We start from the raw sequence: 12259 nt of genomic DNA, 5'->3' as shown, positions 1-12259 counted from the left end.
ATCATCACAAATGATGATGAGGAAGGTAAGAAGTTCTACATCAACTATACTACAAACAAGGAACTCTGTTCCTCCATTGGATGAATGCCTTCTCTCCCTGTTGGTAATACCAAATGCCCTGTGTTTATAGTTTATTGGCTTTAATTCTACTAACAGTATTTCAGAGTATGTTAGGAATGCACTAAGTGCTATCTCTAGCAACAGAGCTAAGGAATGTTTTATAATAACATTTAAGCACATTCATCTCAATTTAAATCATTTTAAGGAAAACCCATTTCTTAGGAAATTTCATTGTTTCCACTATGAAATGATTTATATTTACATCAGAATCCAGTCCCCATTACCAGTTTTTGCCATTCACATTTCAAATTTTTCTTAAATTGTCTGAAAGGACACTACAGAGATAAATGTTACAACTTACGATAAAACAATAAAGAGAGGCTAAAAACATCAAGAAGTGCCCTCCTATCTGCACGAGACTAGAGGACAGAGTATAATGTGGGTCCTAAGTAAGGTTAAAAACATACCTGATAATGTGGCAATGCTTAAAGTGCACCAGAGGAATATAGCCTCTTGGCTACCACTAGAGGTAAATCCTATAATAGCTTTCCAGATGGCTAACAAAAAAAAAAAAAAAAAAAAAAAAGACATGTGAGGCAAGCATGGATGCTTCACATTAGAACTTGCCCAGACGTCCTTAAATAGTATCCTCAGAGGATAAGAGCAAATATCTAACCTCTCAGATACAATGATGAAAATTTTTGCAATAACCCAATCCATTTAGACACACTACGCTTCATTAATAAGATGCCATCTTTGTCAAATTAATCATTCACTATCCCCTGTTTGCAAACTCAGGGCAGCCTTAATTCATTAGTTTATCTTTGGCATACACATTCCTCGGGTTAAGGTAGTACTTGAGAAACTGGGCTTCTGGCCCAGAAACTACGTCCTGTAGAGGTAGAGATAAAGACTGCTATAAAGAAGTGACCAATTCATAAAATGTATCACATTCTAATTTTTAAAGACCTTTCAAGGACTTTCTTCTCATTCCAAGAATAACTGAATCAGTAAACAAGAACAGGTAACCCCTTTTTCTGACCAATTTTAACAGTGATGAAGTTTCTTGGGTATACTCACAAAAATGAAAGATGAAAAGTTTTCAGTATTACTGTAAAGCTAATCTAAAATCACCAGCATTTGGCTCTGAAACCAAGATATACATAGTCACTACTTCCATGACTGTTTCTGATTCAATTCTTTCAGTTGCCTGGGTTCCAAATGGCTGAGGGTAAATAACAGATTACCTTGGCTCACTGATGATCTGCTTTAAAACAAACAAAAAAATTCAATCTTAAAAACTAACTCTAGGGCTTCCCTGGTGGCGCAGTGGTTGAGAGTCTGCCTGCTTATGCAGGGTACACAGGTTCGTGCCCCAGTCCGGGAAGATCCCACATGCGGCGGAGCAGCTGGGCCCGTGAGCCATGGCCGCTGAGCCTGCACGCCCGGAACCTGTGCTCCGCAATGGGAGAGGCCACAGCAGTGAGAGTTACCGGGAAAAAAAAAACAACAACAAAAAACTAACTCTAACACCAATATGATGTAATAAAAAGCTGTTTGGATAACTCTGTCTTTTATAATCTGGACTCTTCCTAGACATGTTTAGAATAACTTTTCTACAGTAGAAATAATCCAGAAATAAATCTATCTACTGAAAACAAAGGTCAACCCGTCATTTCATGATTTTTAAAGCCTGTAACTCACCTGACAGAATACAGGACCTAGACCATGAAACTCTGAAGATCTCAGTCTCCCACAACAGGGCGTACTTCTATAGAATATCTTCTACTGGAGTCCGTTTGCTTTTGAAATGCCAGTATTATTTTAAACTGGCAACAAAAAGACATTTCTTTTAGCTTTCTCTGAAGACAAGCTTCTGTCTTAGGTTGATCCTAGTCAAAACTAAGAATCATAGCACTGAGACTGATTCTTATACATTTAACAGGCTGCTGAATAAAATGCCCTGTCAGGTTGGTGGTAGGAACTAAGGTCATAAGCATACCTAGCCTCCCACTGCAGCCACAGTAGGAAATACTTCTTAGTAAGGTGCAACAATTCTTATGCAACACCGTGAAATATAAAATATCTTCAGAAATATAAGAATTTTACAGTTGTGGTCTAAAGACTAAAAATATTGATTCACTGTATACACAGGTATCACCTGGAGCATAAAATGTGAAGCCCTTCTTGGGAGTGGTGATGGTGGGAGTGGGTTCTTACCCAGCACATACAGTAATAAGGAACAGTCAAAGTTATGCCTCTTTCAACATACTGCCTTTTCTCCTCCCACACCCACTCTCACCCTGCTGAACACAGAACTCTAGACCTCATAAATAACACAAATAATAAAATGCACCTCACTATCCTCCACCCCAAGAGTCTTTACCTTTGAACAGAGAGAATTTAGACCCTAGATGGTGGTAATGAAAGTTGGTCAACTCTAAGTTGATCACTGGCCTGAATGAACACAGTTGCTTTCATAGCAATGTTATCAACACTTTCTTAATTCAGGTGCCCTTACCTCCCTCAAAAAGATGTGAAAGAAAAACGAACAAGAGGTTAAAAACTTTTTGTCTGTGCTGCCATATTATTAAGATGGTCCAGCTGGGGAGATGAAATAAAAAACTCTGCATTCCTAACTCCCTAGACCAGATTTACTTCAGAAAGAAAGGAGACCTTTTCATGGTCTAGTTCTTTGATTAGCTATTGATGAGGACCACTGCAGAGCCCAACAGCTTGGAAAGAAAAATGTATTCCTTCTATGGCAAAAAGGAAAAGGCATAAGAGGTAGCTGGAGCTGAGGTGGTGAACAACACTGAAGCTGGAAGGAAAGGAATTACAATCCTTAGGTCAACTCTGATTAGGTGAGCTAAAAGAGAGACCAAGAGGCAGGAGCCAAGAACAAAGGAGACTTATTGATGTTTAATTTAAGAATGCATTTAGAAATATACATACATCAACATCTAATATTCCTGCTGTCCTCTGGTCTTGAACTCCCACCAGACTAAACTGAATCATGTTCAGAAGACAACCCTAGGTGGGCACCTACAAAGAACACATCTAAGCTGACCAATTAAAAATGAATCTGAAGGGCTTCCCTGGTGGCGCAGTGGTTATTAAGAAGATCCCTGGTCCAGGAAGATCCCAAATCCCGCGCACCACAACTACTGAGCCTGCGTTCTAGAGCCCACGTGCCACAACTACTGAAGCCGGCGCACCTAGAGCCCATGCTCCGCAACAAGAGAAGCCACTGCGATGAGAAGCCCATGCACCACAACAAAGAGTAGCCCCCGCTCGCCACAACTAAAGAAAGCCCGCACACAGTGACAAAGACCCAACACAGCCAAAAATAAAAATTAATCAATTAATTAAAAAAAAAATGAATCTGAAAAATTAACCAGAAAAACGTGTTCAAAAGCAAAATGCAAAGAAGTGTAAACTAACGTATAACTTATTCAAAGCTATATCAATGATGTACAAAGAAAAGAGAAAATCGTTTTTTTAGTGTCCATCTTGGGCTAGGCACAATGTAAGACCTTTATATAAGCTTCCTCATACAATACTGACAATGACCCTAGGACATAAGCAGTATTATCCCACTTTTACGGATGTGGAAATTAAGACTCAGAAAAGTTTAAGTAACTTGCCCAAGGTCACATGGCTAATAAATCTTAGTACAGTATTTAAACCCAGACCTACCCAGTTCTAAAGACTGTATTTTCCCCTTTTTATCTTATTGATACACATACATACTGCCAATAATAATCTTATTCTAGTTCATAGTGAGCAATTTCTAATCAGAACACTGTGTGGAATAAAACTCACCAATGTCACACTAACCTCTTCCTACTACAAATCATAAAAATATTAAGAATCAGCCAGGCCTACCTTCCAGAGCCACTCAGCTCTTCTGTCACAGCCTATGAAACTCAACCACAGCACTATTCTCTGCTACCAGAAATCCAACACCCTTACAAAAATTACATTTACAAGTATGTCCTAACTCCCCCTGTGGCACTGGCCCCTGCTGCTGAATGCACAGGATGATTCCTCTGCTAACCAAGAATTCTTCAGACCAGATATAAAAGAGCACCACTACTTTTTTTTTTTTTTACCCAAAATTTATCACTGTGTCCTGAAAGGTTGGAATTCTGAGGTGGATTGGACTCAGTCACCAACTAAAGGCAGCACCACTCATCACTCACTAGCTTTTAGTTAAAAGCAGCTAAATATTCTCCATAGCAAGAAGTAACAATCTAAAGTCCTGAGAGGCAGAGAGACTTGATTTGACAAAACGCTAAACAGAACTCAGGCAAAGTAGTTCCCAGCTTTTAACAGTGTAAGAAACACGATCCGCACAAAGGCAAAACACAAGGCAAATGAATAAAGAAAGAGGGAGATACATTCACTTCTAGGCTTAACTGTAGTCATGTGAAGATATACAGCAATAGTTTAGGACAGAAAGTCAAGAGGCGCAGAGCCAATTAAACTCGTAAAAGTAATTTAACCAGAGCTGGAACAAAGCCAAGAACAATACCCGACTCTTTGGGAAACTGTGGTAGGAATTTTATGACTAGTGGTCAGCACTTGAGCACCAGGGTAGGGTCTGTCTTGCACTCAGGAATTTAAATGCCTTCAACTCCTACTCACCTTTCCTCCTTTATCACTGAAGTAGGGCCAGGCTGAGCTCCTGAGAAAATAGGTCTGTAGATTCACTGAAGAACTGAGAAAAGTTAAAGTTTAAATGGCAAAGGTGTCTCTTCTACTAAACATAATAAAAAATATTTATTAATACATGTTAGTATTTTTTAGACCTCCTCAGAACTATTTAGAACCACCGTAATTTATCTAATTCTGACTACTGAACAAATTACTTACACTGTTACAGAAATTAAAGGAACCAGGCAAGTAATCTACCAGCTCCACTAAAACGCAGAAGTCATTTAAAAGGAAAACCTGAATCTTTTCAACGCTAACCCCTAACCAAACCTCTCAACAAGAAGCCACAGAGCAGGGGGGAAATCCCGGAGAGAACGTGATAGCGCTAATGCCGGTTTGTTTACAGAGACTCCAGCAACAATCATATGAGTCAGAAACTCAAGCCACCAGATGCTTTCCAACTAACAGGGACCAAATGGGACCGTTCTACGGTGTCCTGAAAGATTTAGGGGTGAGGGGAGGCAGGCTACGAGAATTACATTACAAAAGGTACAGGAACAGACAGCAACAACTGACTGCGGGGTAATCTTGGACCTCGGCCTTCCGTACAAGGTGCTGGGCCCGAGAACTCGGGATGGGGGAGGGGGCACACTGCGCGGTGGTCCTGAGGTGACGGGGAAACGCAGGGGAAGCCGCGTCCCCGAATCTAAAGGGGAGAAAAGCGCACACAAATGGGTCACCCGACGAGGCAAGACGTCCCTGTAGATTGCGGGGCAGGCTCCTGGGGTCAACCCTGGGGCTGACCTGAGGGAAATGCAGCCAATCCTCCCGGCGGTGACTCAGGTCAGGGGAAGAAGCCCTGAGCCCTGGGAGGTTGGGAAAGGAGTCAAACCTATCTTGAAGAGGAGTGGGCCAGGGGAGAGGGGGGCAGGCCAAGCCGGAACGAGACACGGACCGGGTAGGTCAAGGGGGGGGTGTCCGGCTGGGGCAGTTACAAGCACGGGAGCCGGCGAGGCTCAGCAGCCCGCTTCCTGTCTTGGGTCATCCTTCTGCCAGAGGCTGCTCCGACTGCTCCACGCCCAGCCGCCCCGTCCACTGCCGCCACCACCGCCGCCGCCATCTTACACTGGCCAGCGGCCGCCACCACCACCGCCTCCGCTCTCTGCGCTTGCGCCTGCGCCGCCACACTTTCCGGCCCCGTTTGCGACGATGTGCTGGAGAAGACTGGGGGAAGAGCGGTCGCGCGAGCTCTCCGCTCCGAACCCTCCTCGAAGAACGCATAGGGGGCGGGGCTTAAGACCGACGGAAAACGGAGCGAGGGGCGCGTGCGCAATACTGAGGAGGCAAAGAAGTTGTTTTCGCGGTGTTTCGGGCAGCTGACTTTGATGCTGAAAAGAAATACGAATTAGACGTCTCCCGGAATTGTGGTGAAAATCAGCTTCATTTCTAAGCGGCTGGCAGGCAACCTCCTGGGCGACCTCCAATTTTGCCCTGTTTTTTTATACTGAGAACAAGCAGTTCTCTCCAGAATTCTTCTGAAAACCCCATTTCCTTTGGGGTTGACCTTGTTAAGTGGTTTCTATACCCACGAGAGCCATTTACCCCCGAGACCTCCATTTTCCTTTTTTTTTTTTTTTTTTTTTTTTTGCGGTACGCGGGCCTCACTGTTGTGGCCTCTCCCGTTGCGGAGCACAGGCTCCGGACGCGCAGGCTCAGCGGCCATGGCTCACGGGCTCAGCCGCTCCGCGGCATGTGGGATCTTCCCGGACCGGGGCACGAACCCGTGTCCCCTGCCTCGGCAGGCGGACTCTCAACCACTGCGCCACCAGGGAAGCCCTTTTCCCATTTTTGAATAAGGGATTCAGAAGCCTGAGGTGCAGCTAAGCTGTTCAGGAGGTTCTTTCTCTGAAGGGGAGTAGTGTTGAAGTTGCCCAAGAATTGGACGGGGTATGTACACTCTGCCTTGTTCTGACACCTGAAGGAAGAGTGCAGAAGGCCCCTGAAAAGGTTACTCCCAGCTGCCAGGCCAGGGGGTTTCTTTTTTTTTTTTTTTAATTTTTTGCTTTATAACAAATTTAATCAGTTATACATATGTTGCCATATCCCCTCCCTTTTGCGTCTCCCTCCCACCCTCCCTATCCCACCCCTCCAGGCGGTCACAAAGCAACGAGCTGATCTCCCTGTGCTATGCGGCTGCTTCCCACTAGCTATCTACCTTACGTTTGGTAGTGTATATATGTCCATGCCGCTCTTTCACTTTGTCACAGCTTACCCTTCCCCCTCCCCATATCCTTAAGTCCATTCTCTGGTAGGTCTGTGTCTTTATTCCTGTCTTACCCCTACGTTCTTCATGACATTTTTTTTCTTAAATTCCATATATATGTGTCAGCATACAGTATTTGTCTTTCTCTTTCTGACTTACTTCACTCTGTATGACAGACTCTAGGTCCATCCACCTCATTACAAATAGCTCAATTTCATTTCTTTTATGGCTGAGTAATATTCCATTGTATATATGTGCCACATCTTCTTTACCCATTCATCCGATGATGGACACTTAGGTTGTTTCCATCTCCGGGCTATTGTAAATAGAGCTGCTATGAACATTTTGGTACATGTCTCTTTTTGAATTATGGTTTTCTCAGGGTATATGCCTAGTAGTGGGATTGCTGGGTCATATGGTAGTTCTATTTTTAGTTTTTTAAGGAACCTCCATACCGTTCTCCATAGTGGCTGTACCAATTCACATTCCCACCAGCAGTGCAAGAGTGTTCCCTTTTTTCCACACCCTCTCCAGCATTTATTGTTTCTAGATTTTTTGATGATGGCCATTCTGACTGGTGTGAGATGATATCTCATTGTAGTTTTGATTTGCATTTCTCTAATGAGTAAAGATGTTGAGCATCCTTTCATGTGTTTGTTGGCAGTCTGTATATCTTCTGTGGAGAAATGTCTATTTAGGTCTTCTGCCCATTTTTGGATTGGTTTGTTTGTTTTTTTGTTATTGAGCTGCATGAGCTGCTTATAAATTTTGGAGATTAATCCTTTGTCAGTTGCTTCATTTGCAAATACTTTCTCCCATTCTGAGGGTTGTCTTTTGGTCTTGTTTATGGTTTCCTTTGCTGTGCAAAAGCTTTGAAGTTTCATTAGGTCCCATGTGTTTATTTTTGTCTTTATTTCCATTTCTCTAGGAGGTGGGTCAAAAAGGATCTTGCTGTGATTTATGTCATAGAGTGTTCTGCCTATGTTTTCCTCTAAGAGTTTGATAGTTTCTGGCCTTACATTTAGGTCTTTAATCCATTTTGAGCTTATTTTTGTGTATGGTGTTAGGGAGTGATCTAATCTCATACTTTTACATGTCCCTATCCAGTTTTCCCAGCACCACTTATTGAAGAGACTGTCCTTTCTCCACTGTACATTCCTGCCTCCTTTATCAAAGATAAGATGACCATATGTCCGTGGGTTTATCTCTGGGCTTTCTATCCTGTTCCATTGAGCTATCTTTCTGTTTTTGTGCCAGTACCATACTGTCTTGATTACTGTAGCTTTGTAGTATAGTCTGAAGTCAGGGAGCCTGATTCCTCCAGCTCCATTTTTCGTTCTCAAGATTGCTTTGGCTATTCGGGGTCTTTTGTGTTTCCATACAAATTGTGAAATTTTTGGTTCTAGTTCTGTGAAAAATGCCAGTGGTACTTTGATAGGGATTGCATTGAATCTGTAGATTGCTTTGGGTAGTAGAGTCATTTTCACAATGTTGATTCTTCCAATCCAAGAACATGGTACATCTCTCCATCTATTTGTATCATCTTTAATTTCTTTCATCAGTGTCTTATAATTTTCTGCATACAGGTCTTTTGTCTCCTTAGGTAGGTTTATTCCTAGATATTTTATTCTTTTTGTTGCAATGGTAAATGGGAGTGTTTCCTTGATTTCACTTTCAGATTTTTCATCATTAGTATATAGGAATGCCAGAGATTTCTGTGCATTAATTTTGTATCCTGCAACTTTACCGAATTCATTGATTAGCTCTAGTAGTTTTCTGGTAGCATCTTTAGGATTCTCTATGTATAGTATCATGTCATCTGCAAACAGTGACAGCTTTACTTCTTCTTTTCCGATTTGGATTCCTTTTATTTCCTTTTCTTCTCTGATTGCTGTGGCTAAAACTTCCAAAACTATGTTGAATAAGAGTGGTGAGAGTGGGCAACCTTGTCTTGTTCCTGATCTTAGTGGAAATGGTTTCAGTTTTTCACCATTGAGGACAATGCTGGCTGTGGGTTTGTCATATATGGCCTTTATTATGTTGAGGAAAGTTCCCTCTATGCCTACTTTCTGCAGGGTTTTTATCATAAATGGGTGTTGAATTTTGTCGAAAGCTTTCTCTGCATCTATTGAGATGATCATATGGTTTTTCTCCTTCAATTTGTTAATATGGTGTATCACGTTGATTGATTTGCATATATTAAAGAATCCTTGCATTCCTGGAATAAACCCCACTTGATCATGGTGTATGATCCTTTTAATGTGCTGTTGGATTCTGTTTGCTAGTATTTTGTTAAGGATTTTTGCATCTATGTTCATCAGTGATATTGGCCTGTAGTTTTCTTTCTTTGTGACATCCTTGTCTGGTTTTGGTATCAAGGCGATGGTAGGCTAGGGGGTTTCTAACCAGTAGGCCAGGGTGAAAGGCTCCTTGTCACCTCCTCTACCGCTACCATCCTATTATAAGTCATTATATATTACCTAGACTATTGCAATAGATGCCTAGCTGGTTTGTGTACTTCCATTATTGCCCTGCTAGTTAAATAAAGGCAGCCAGAGTGACCTTTTAAAATGTAAGCCAGGTCATATTATTGCCTGCTCAGAACCTCCAAAAGCTTCCCATCACACAGTAAAAATCAAAATGATCAAAAGGGCCTCCAAGGAAGGCCCTACATGATGTGGCACCTATTTCTCTGATTTCATTTTCTCCCATAATACCTGGCTCTGCTCTAGCCCTTTTGGCCTTCTTGTCACTCTAACCAAAGCATGGACAGCCCCAGGGCTTTTGCACTTGTTCCCTCTTCCTGAAATGTTCATCTACCATATCTTTACTAGACTTGTTCTGTCCACTTAATCAGGTATCTACCCAAATGCTACTTCCTCAGAGACACAGCTCTTAACTATTCCAACTAAAATTGTACACTGCCATCTCTCTCTGTTCTCTCACTCTGCATTTTTTCATACCATTTTTTACCTATAACATTTAACCTATAATTATATATTTGTAATCTAACAATACTATTAGAATATAAGCTCTATAAGGGCAGGGGCTATGTGTCTTTTTTCATCTTTTTAACCCCAGCACCTAGAGGGCTAGGACACAAAGTTAACTATCTATTGCCCTACCATTCTATTCATTCTTTGATTTACTCCATCAACAACTATTGGATTCCTGCTACGTGTAAGGCCCTCTTCTAGGTACTGAGGCTGCAGCAGTGAACAAAACGAACCAAGATTCCTGCATTCATGGAACTTATTTATTTGCACAAGGGTTGGGAGTGTAGGGGGAGGAGAGGGGCACACAGACAATATTAAATTATGAAGATTGCTGTAAAGGAAAATAAAGCAGGGTAACCTGAGTAGGTGTGCTCTTCTACATACGGGGTTCAGGGAAGTCCCCTCTGCTGAGGTGACATTTAAATAAAGATTTGAAATGAGAGAGTAAGTCATACACACTAGGGGAAGAATCTTCCAGGTAGAGGAAACAGTAAGGTAAAAAGACTTGAAGGTTGAGTGTATGGTGTATTCAAAGAACAGCAAGAAAGCTAACGTGGCAAAGGAGCAGGTAGGAAATAGTTTGGAGAAACACAATGGGAGCCAGATCACTTACAGAGTTATAGACCGAGAAGGGGACTTTGGATTTTATCCTAAGAGTACTAGAAAGCCATGGAGGGTTTTGAGTAAGAGTGACATGATCTGATTTATAAATGAAGAGATTCATTCTGGTTGATTCTTTGAGAACTACCGGCAGGGAGGCAAAATAGAAGCTGAAAGACCAGTTAGGAAGCTATTGCAGAAGACCTGCAAGACTACTGCTGCAGTTGAAGTGGTAGGAAGTGGTCGGATTCAGGATGTACTTTGAAGGTGGCAGAGGTGATTTGCTAATAGATTGAATATGGGGTACATGAGAAAGAGTCGAGATATCTCAGGTTTTTTGACTTAAGCAACAGGACAAATAGTAATGCCATTTACTGACAAAGAGCTCAGGGTGAGGGCAGGGGTTCAGAAGGAATTTTGGGGGGAAAATGTCCAGTTCTATCTTAAACTGGTTAAACTGGAGATGCCTATTAGATTTCCAAATGGAGCTACTGAGTAAACAATTGAAATATGAATCTGAAGCTCATAGGAAAAGAGACAATTGGTCGTATAAATTGGGGAGCTATTAAGGTATAAATGGCATAGATAAGCACTAGATGGGGAACATTCACTTAGTTAATGTGGAAGAAAAGAGAAGCAGTCTATAGACTGAGCCATCTAATCCTGAGGCACACCAACTAGTAGGGGTCAGACAGAAAACCCAGCAAAATTTATTTAAAAGGAGCAAGAAGGAAATAGAATTTAAAAACCAAGAGAACAAGAGATCTTAGAAAACAAAATTTTTAAATGTTTCAAGAAGGGCACTATAAACTCTCATTCCTGTTTAAGAGTTTGAGGCTAAGATAACTGAAAATTGACCACTGGATTTGGAAATATGGAGATTATTTAAGACCTTGACAAGAGGGACTAAAGTGGAGCTATGGAGATAAAAGACTCCCCCTCTGTGGTGTGGTTTCTGCGCTCACTGCTTTGATACACACCAATGCTATTACCACCAAATCAATTGCTATTACCAAATCTTCTTTTTCTTATTTTGGGCCTTCTATTGCGTTCGAGGTTGTGATAATCATTACCCCTTCTAGATATTCAATCCCACTGATTTCTGTGACACTACATTCCATAGTTCTATTTATATCTCTCGGACCATTTATTTCATGAGATTCTCTTCCTTTTCATTCTACATTTTTTTCCAAAGTGATCTTATCCATTCTTACAGTCCAAACTACTATCCACATAATGATGACTCCTACGCCTTTATTTCCAAATCAGGATTCTCCTTCAAGCTTTAGACTGACATACCTGATAGCCAATGGCACTTTTAAAAAAACAGCTTTGGGGGACTTCCCTGGTGGCACAGTGGTTAAGAATCCGCCTGCCATTGCAGGGGACACGGGTTTGAGCCCTGGTCCAGGAAGATCCCACATGCTGCGGAGCAACTAAGCCCATGCGCCACAACTACTGAGCCTGCACTCTAGAGCCCGCGAGCCACAACTACTGAGCCTGCGTGCCACAACTACTGAAGCCCGCGCGCCTAGAGCCTGTACTCTGCAACAAGAGAAGCCACCGCAATCCGCAATGAGAAACGTGCACCGCAAGGAAGAGTAGCCCCCACTCGCCACAACTAGAGAAAGCCAGTGCGCAGCAACGAAGACCCAACGCAGCCGAAAATAAATAAAATAAA

General features: G+C 42.1%; 1 protein-coding gene across 4 annotated transcripts in view; it reads right to left on the bottom strand.

Moving 5' to 3' along the window:
• The window catches only part of DCAF8 (DDB1 and CUL4 associated factor 8), a 45533-nt gene extending 39548 nt beyond the window's left edge, over positions 1 to 5985 (bottom strand). Inside the window, exons 1-2 of one of the 4 annotated variants that reach the window (XM_081223792.1) lie at positions 5845 to 5984; positions 4711 to 4783 (exon numbers count right to left, since the gene is read on the bottom strand). The gene's annotated coding sequence lies outside the window, so the exon portion shown is untranslated. The other 3 variants (XM_081223791.1, XM_081223793.1, XM_081223794.1) reach the window with 3 other exon arrangements.
• Between the last annotated feature and the right edge of the window lie 6274 nt (positions 5986 to 12259).

The sequence above is a fragment of the Mesoplodon bidens genome (assembly GCF_964165515.1).
Source record: "Mesoplodon bidens genome assembly, chromosome: 2".
NCBI lineage: Eukaryota > Metazoa > Chordata > Mammalia > Artiodactyla > Ziphiidae > Mesoplodon > Mesoplodon bidens.
The sequence above is the reverse complement of the archived record's forward strand: the minus strand, read 5'-3'. Positions and strand labels throughout refer to the sequence as shown.